Here is an 8,085-nt window from a genome sequence, read left to right as displayed (position 1 = left end):
TTTTAGGAGAGACTCTGGACAGTTAGAGATCCTGAATACTGGGAATTTAGGCAAAAAGTGTCCTTCGTTAAAGGAGGAAGCGGACAAGGTGGTTTTAGAAGCTTTAGATCCAAATCACCCCTTGCACGGGATTAGTGTGGAAAGGATTCTAGGGTCAGGTAACTTTGCTGATCCGGCCTCACAGGCTAATATGCGGGGCAGGGATATCCACGCCACCGCGCAGGTGGCGCGGGTGGCGTTCGCAAAAATGGGTAAATATGAGGGCAAAAGGCAGCCGTACACTCAGGTGAGGCAGGGCATAGGGGAGTCGTATACCTCTTTCTTGGAAAGGCTACAGAAGGCGATTGAGAATTCTGATTTACCAGAGAATGTGAAACCTATAGTCGCGAAAGAGTTAGCTAAACAGAATGCAAATGAGGTAACTCAACAAATTTTGGCACAATTGCCTGGGGATGCAGGTGTGGCACAGATGATTAAGCGGGTTATGGAGGCAAAAGCGTTGCAGCAAACAAAACCGCTCATTGCAGCAGTTTCCGCTATGCGATCACCCCCCGCGGGCCCCACCTGCTTTGGTTGTGGGGGTGTAGGACATTTCAAGCAGCAGTGTCCTTCAGGGACCGATCAGGGGATAGAACTTACAGGTGGCCAGAACAGGAGATGTTTTCGATGTGAGCGGGGCGGACATCTTGCCAAACAGTGTCTGCAGCCATGCTTGGCCAGAAGGCAGTCAGCTGAGCCGGGACCGCCGCCGCCGCCGCGGGCGAGCTGTGAGGGGGGCGAGTGGGGAGAGGTTCGGCGGTGGCTGCCCCTCAGGCGAGCCCGGTGCTGGGAGAAACGGCAGGCGGAGGCCGGTTTCTGTCACAGTCGCCGTGGGCGGGCTCACCCGGTGACTCGGCGGATCCAGGTATATGCTTCCGAGATGTCCAGCAAGCTGAAAAGCCACCCTGCTGAAAATGGAGAGCATCCCAAGAGAAAAACGGAAAACGGAACGGACAGCATGGCTGCCTCAGCCCTTAGCACCTACACCCCAGAAGAAATGGTACAGCAGATGAAAGAACTCATCACTGAGAGCAATGAGTTAAAAGAAGCCATGAAGTTGCATAACCAAGCTATGAAGGACCGGTACGAGGAACTTTCCATCTGTCGAGAGAAGCAGAAAGAAGAACGAGGATTTTATGTGTTAAAGCTTAAGGAAGTTAAGCAGTGCTTGCTAGACAAGTGCATGGAAAATGAAAAGCTACAACAACACCTTCAGAACTTAAAGGAAAGAGAAGGAGCTGAAATGGAGGGCTGCATGGCTCCTGAGAAGGAAATGAGGCAGCTGATATCCCAGGTGCACCGGCTCCAGGCTGAGAAGGCCAATATGCTAGGCATCATTTCAGATCTGCAGGTCAAGCTGACCATCTCAGCAGAGGATTCCTTTGTGGAGACTGGGATGAAGGAAGGAGAAATAAATAGAGCTGCAAAGGAACATCAAGAGAATAGTGGTGAATTGACCAGTAACATTGATATCTACGGCAGGAGCAAAACTGCCGACGAATGAAAGAATCTGCAGTCTGAGGAGCTAATTGTAAGCCAACTGCTCTACTGCCTTAGAAATGAAACTCAGAAGAGGGAAGAACTTGAGAAGGAGCTGCAGAATCACAAAGAGAGACTGTCAAAACTGGAGAAGAAAACCAGCAACTGCCTGAAGAGTGGGACACAAACTGAAGAGCAAGCAGAGGAGAGTTCAGAGGCTGTTGGCAGTGAAGTAGAAACTCTGAGTTTGGAAGCTTGTGCTCTGTTTAAAGAGCTTCAGGAAGCCCATGAGAAGGTAAAAGAAGCAGAATTGATTCAGAAGCAGCTTCAAGAAAAGTGCCAAGTACTGGAAAGAAAAAGCTCAGCTGCTGCATCAGAACTGGAGGAGAAGCAGCAGCTAATATACACAATCAAGAAGCTGGAACTTCAGGTGGAGAGCATGCAGGCAGAGGTCAAGCTGGAACAAGCCAAGGCACATGAAGAAAAGGCGAGATATAGTAGCTTGCAGGATACAAATAGCAAACTCCTTCCTGAACTCACCAAGGCAATGAAAACCATTGATGAAATGAAACTCAAAGAGCTGCACAGAGTAGATAAAGTTGTGGTGGAACAACTGAATGCAAAGGTGGAGTTGGCAGAACAAGTGCCTGCGGCAAAGCAGCTCCAGATAGATGAAATGCAGCAGAAAATTGCTAAATATTTGTTATTGACTGTGCCTTTTGATTTGAAAAACATTTATTTTTTCTATGATGCTTTCAATTTAATTACTTGGGAAACACACCCATCAGTTTACTCGGGAATACAGCATAAGACTTTTGGCTATGTACTTAATAGAACTATAGATGAATGGTTTAAGAAAATTTTAAATTTTGTTTTGGAAATTTCAACTTTAGGCTAGAATGATTCAGCATGGGGGGGGGTGGGGAGAGGTTGTCTTGTTCCCTTTCTCATTGTCCTACTTGGGTTTTGGTAATGGATGAGTAGTTTTCCCCAGGTCGAGTCTGTTTTGCCTGTGACGGTGGTTTTAAGGATCTTTTTGCTGCGGCCGCCGCCAGGCGCCCCCCCCCACCGCCCCCCACCCCGCATCCGGCGGGGCGGGGGCAGCTTACCCAAAAACTGCCCTGGTTACAGATACTCCCGTCTGAGTTGACCAGTGGCCTTTAGCAAGACAAAAGCTGCACCATTTGAATGAGTGAGTTGACGAGCGATTACAGCTTGGACATATAAAGCCAACAGACAGTTCCTAGAATACACCTGTGTTTGTAATACAGACAAACAGGGTAAATGACGACTCTTACAGGACTTAAGGGCAGTAAATTCAGTAATTGAGGCTATGGGACCTTTGCAACATGGGTTACCATCTCCTTCGAGGTATGAACTTTGTGTAAGTTGAAAGATGGATCCCTCAATGTTGTCTCAGATTCTGCCTTTGTGGTCAATGTAATACAATGCGCTGAATGGACAATGTTAAAGGAAATTAATAATCCTTTGTTGTATGACCAGTTTCAAAAAAAAAAAACCAAAAAACTTGGAGTGAAAATAAGAATCTGGAAACAGGTAATTGGGAAGGACCATTCCCTCTTATGATGTGGGGGAAAGGATATGCTTGTGTCTCTACAGAAGCAGTGAACAAGTGGATCCCTGCACAGTGGGTACAACCAGCGCCCCAAGCTGCCTTGCATTCGTTGGAGTGTTAACAAGCTGTGTGGTAGCTCCATGGACATCAATCACGGAAAGAACAAACGTGTGGGTAACTATGGCTGGTGCCACAGGGTGGGGCGCCATTTGTCTGTCTGTATCATCTTCAAATAAGCCTTTCAGAACATGCTTGGTCAATCTGCCAGATCAGATAGCAGTAGGACGGCAACTCTGTGTAAAACAACAGCAGCCGCGAGTGCTGAGTGCTAAATTACAAAAGATGGAAATTTTGGGATCACTAAAGATGGACTTCTGCCTATTTTCTTTAACTATTCAGGAGCTAATGTTACTAGAGGGGTAATGATTGTAAATGCTTTAAGACCTATACATTGCAACGATACAGCATGGTGTAATCACGCGAGCACATATCAAAATCCAGACAGCATAAAAGACCTAAACGAAGTACACATAGCTTTGAATCTGATTGCCAAGATAATATAGAGTTTTGGAAATCAAGTAAAATTATTGCTGCTTCAATCTTTGCACCTGTTGTGGCAAGTGCCCAGGCGTTAGCTACGCTAAATAAATTGGGCTGTTGGCTTGCTAAGAAAATGCATATAACTGCATTGGTACTATCAATGCTGTTAACTGATGTAGATTCTATACACTACGCTACTTTACAGAACAAAATTGCTGTTAGCCTGCAGAGCACATTTGTTGCATGTGCTGGCCACATGTGCAGCAATGTCTGGTCAGTACTCTTTCACTGAATCTGCTGAGGGTATAAACAGAGGTGGCTTGGAGCCGGGGAGAGAGGATGGACCCAGGGCACACTTTATTTACAACAGGGGACGCCCTGAAAGTGCTGTGCCTGCCTCCTTTCTCTGCTCTGACCCTGCTGATAAACATCCTCTTGCTCGGCGGTGTTTTGGCGTAGTCGGGTTGGTAACAGAATAGATCAGTAATAGATTTTTTTTATTATTAGCACAAAATCATGGTTGTCAGGATTTTGATGGGCTTTGCTGCATGAATCTGCCTGATTATTCGGAATCTATTCACAAAAGTATTCAAAACTTGCAAAAAGGAGTACAAAAATTGCAACAAAGTGATGATTTTGATATATTCAGAAATCTTTTTGGTGGATTGATAAAAAGCTTATTACAAATAGCTGTAAAATGCTTATTCATTCTTTTTATATATGTATTTTCATTTGTATTCCGTGTGTGTGTTGAAATATGTGCAGACTTTAATAGATAAAGCGTTGAAACAAGCCTCTTCTCATAAACAAAGGAGAGAGAGATGTGGGTATTTCTTGAGCCAGTACGGTGTCAGTGAAAGCAAACTGACCTTGGGAGAGGGATACAATCATGCTTGCTGGAAGAAAGCCATGGAATGAGAAGGGAAGCTTTAAGATACAAAACATTGTTAGCAGAATTTATGGCTTGTTTCAACAGAGGCTTGCAAAAAACTAGTCACTGGTCTTGTAGATAAGAAAGTCACTGGAGTTGTTATGTTTGTAATAGTAGAAAAATGTTATAGTAGAAAATTACTAGAAGGTAGTGAAACTTAGTTTTGCTTAGCAGTCATGAATATGTATAACGTGTGATGAGTAACTTTATTGGCTAAGCTTGTGTGTGGCATAACTGGGTGTTTGCTATCCTTGGCTAAAATCGGAATTGTTATATAGGCATCATACTAGGTATAATCATTAATATTTCTTGCTTGGTCACCTGCCTACAAAATGATACAGAGAATACTACATCAGGGCGCACAGCTAACGTGCTTAAGAGAGGGGGGAGAGAGGGGTTCGTCAGAGGTTCTAGTCGATAAAGCACTTGTGGTACTGAATCATATGTCCTCTGCTGACCCCCAATCCGTTTCCCCTATCCAAAACCATTTTCCTTGCATCAGCCGCTGTTTGGGGGCAAGGCACTTTGAAAGGTCCGGTACTGCCTGCCAGAAAACCCACATTGGGAAGGTCCTGCTAATCTGCTAACATGGGGACGAGTGTATGCTTGTATCTCCACAGGTGCGGGGACCTGATGGATCCTGGCCCGGTTGGTACAGCCGTGGCTGGAGGATCGGCAGGGTGACCGAGCAGCGCGGTGCTCTCGAGCTCACCCTAGTGGGATTGATCCTGATTGTGAGTCTTCCAATGCCAGTGATAACGACTAATTTCTGGGAGCGGTTCACGAACTGTGCCGACTCTACTCAGGTTTGCATAGCGCGTGGCCTGTTGGGCTCTTGGGAATGCCAACCGCACAGCCCTCGCCATATCTGAACTGGCGACTGCTTTAGCAGCACACGACGAAGGACTGACACAAATGAAGTTGGCGTTAGATTATGCCCTTGCAAGGCCTGGCATCGGTTGCAGCGACCTAGAGGGAGTCCTAGGTCTCCAGGGTTACTGCTGTTTGGACTTCAGCAAGAACGCCTCCTCGGCCTTGGAGAAGACGCGTGTGCATGCTGCCCAGTCAGTATTCAATATCAAAGCCCTAAAGGACTGGGGGTAGTTTTCAGACCTCTTCAGTTTACCTAGATGGCTAAGAAATATTGTGTTTATAGGTTTGACCATCCTAGCGGTTGCTTTGTTTGTTTGTGTTATTGTTACGTTTCTTGCATGCTATGATTAAGGGGTCACTAGGCGACTATCCATGATCAAAGATGTTATGGCAGCATCTGCCCCAGGGTACCAGCCACTAGACCAGGATGATTTAGCATAGAGGGGGGGAATTGTGGGGTAACGTTAGCAGGGCTGCATGTATGTAGGAGGGGCGGTCCGCGGTGATTCGCGCGCTAGGCGCTGATAAGTCCATGAGTGCAGGGGGCACGTGCAGTGGCGTGCGTGGCGGGTGTACGGGTCTTTAACCCTGTGTTGCGCAGCATTAAATAGAAGGCTTGGCTTGATGGTATCCGTGTGATGCCACGCTTTCCCCCGAGAGGGGCTTTGGTGCGTGCGGGGTAGGTTTGCTGGCAAGAGAGCCGGCAAAACTGAAGGACAGCCTTGGCTGCAGCAACCACGGCATGGTGGAGTTCAAGATCCACGGGGCAGCGAGGAAACTACATGGCAAGCTCTCTGCCCTGGACTTCAGGAGGGCAGACTTCAGCCTCTTCAGGGACCTGATGGGCCAAGTGCCATGGGAGGCAGCCCTGGAATCATAGAATCATAGAATCATATAATAGTTAGAGTTGGAAGGGACCTTCAACGGTCATCTAGTCCAACCCCCCTGCAAGAAGCAGGGACATCCCTGACTAGATCAGGTTGCTCAGAGCCTCATCCAGCCTGGCCTTGAACAATTCCAGGGATGGGGCATCCACCACCTCTCTGGGCAACCTGTTCCAGTGCTCTACAACTCTCATTGTAAAAAATTTTTTTCTAATATCTAATCTAAACCTACCTCCTTCTAATTTAAACCCATTACCCCTTGTTCTATCACAACAGGCCCTACTGAACAGCTTCTCCCCATCTTTCCTGTATGCCCCCTTGAGGTATTGGAAGACCGCTATCAGGTCTCCCCGGAGCCTCCTCTTCTCCAGGCTGAACAGCCCCAACTCTCTCAGCCTGTCCTCATAGGAGAGGTGCTCCAGCCCTCTGATCATCTTTGTGGCCCTCCTCTGGACCCTTTCCAACTGGTCCATGTCCTTCTTGTGTTGGGGACTCCAGAAGTGGACACAGTACTCCAGGTGGGGTCTCACCAGGGCAGAGTAGAGGGGCAGAATCACCTCCCTCGACCTGCTGGCCACGCTCCTCTTGATGCAGCCCAGGATGCGGTTGGCCTTCTGGGCCGCAAGGGCGCATTGCCCACTCATGTTGAACCTCTCGTCTACCAACACTCCCAGGTCTTTCTCCTCAGGGCTGCTCTCAATCCAATCCCCGCCCAGCCTGTATTTGTGCTTGGGATTGCCTTGACCCAGATGCAGGACCTTGCACTTGGCCTGGTTGAACTTCATGAGGTTGGCACGGGCCCACCTCTCTAGCCTGTCCAGGTCCCTCTGGATGGCATCCCTCCCTTCTAGCGAGTCGACGGCACCACACAGCTTGGTGTCATCGGTGAACTTGCTGAGGGTGCACTCTATCCCACTGCCCATGTCGCCGACAAAGATGTTGAACAGGGCCGGGCCCAACACGGACCCCTGAGGGACGCCACTGGTGACCGATCTCCACTTGGACATTGAGCCGTTGACCACCACTCTCTGAGTGCGGCCATCCAGCCAACTCCTTACCCACCGAGTGGTCCATCCATCGAACCCATGCCTCTCTAGTTTAGAGAGAAGGATGTCGTGCGGGACAGTGTCAAATGCCTTGCACAAGTCCAGGTAGATGATATCCGTTGCCCGTCCCTTGTCCACCGATGCTGTTACCCCGTCATAAAAGGCCACCAAATTGGTCAGGCACGATCTGCCCTTGGTGAAGCCATGTTGGCTGTCACGAACCACCTCCTTGCTCTCCATGTGCCTTAGCATGGTTTCCAGGAGAATCTGCTCCATGACCTTGCCAGGCACAGAGGTGAGGCTGACCGGCCTGTAGTTGCCCGGGTCTTCCTTACTCCCCTTTTTAAAAATGGGGGTTATGTTTCCTCTCTTCCAGTCATCGGGGACCTCACCAGACCGCCACGACTTCTCAAATACGATAGCCAGTGGCTTGGCAACTTCATCCGCCAGTTCCCTCAGGACCCGCGGATGGATCTCATCGGGCCCCATGGACTTGTGCACCTTCAAGTTCCTTAAATGATCTCGAACCTGCTCTTCGAGCACTGTGGCGGGTTCTTCATCCTTGCAGTCCCTGCCTGTGCCTTCCACAGCTTGGGTGGGGAGACAAGAGTTCTTATCAGTGAAGACTGAGGCAAAAAAGTCATTGAGTACCTCAGCCTTCTCCACATCCCGGGTAACCACGACACCCGTTACCTTCCGGAGGGGGCCTACATTCTC

Source organism: Chlamydotis macqueenii, chromosome W (genome assembly GCF_036417535.1).
Source record: "Chlamydotis macqueenii isolate bChlMac1 chromosome W, bChlMac1.mat, whole genome shotgun sequence".
Lineage (NCBI taxonomy): Eukaryota > Metazoa > Chordata > Aves > Otidiformes > Otididae > Chlamydotis > Chlamydotis macqueenii.
Note: the sequence above shows the minus strand (reverse complement) of the source record.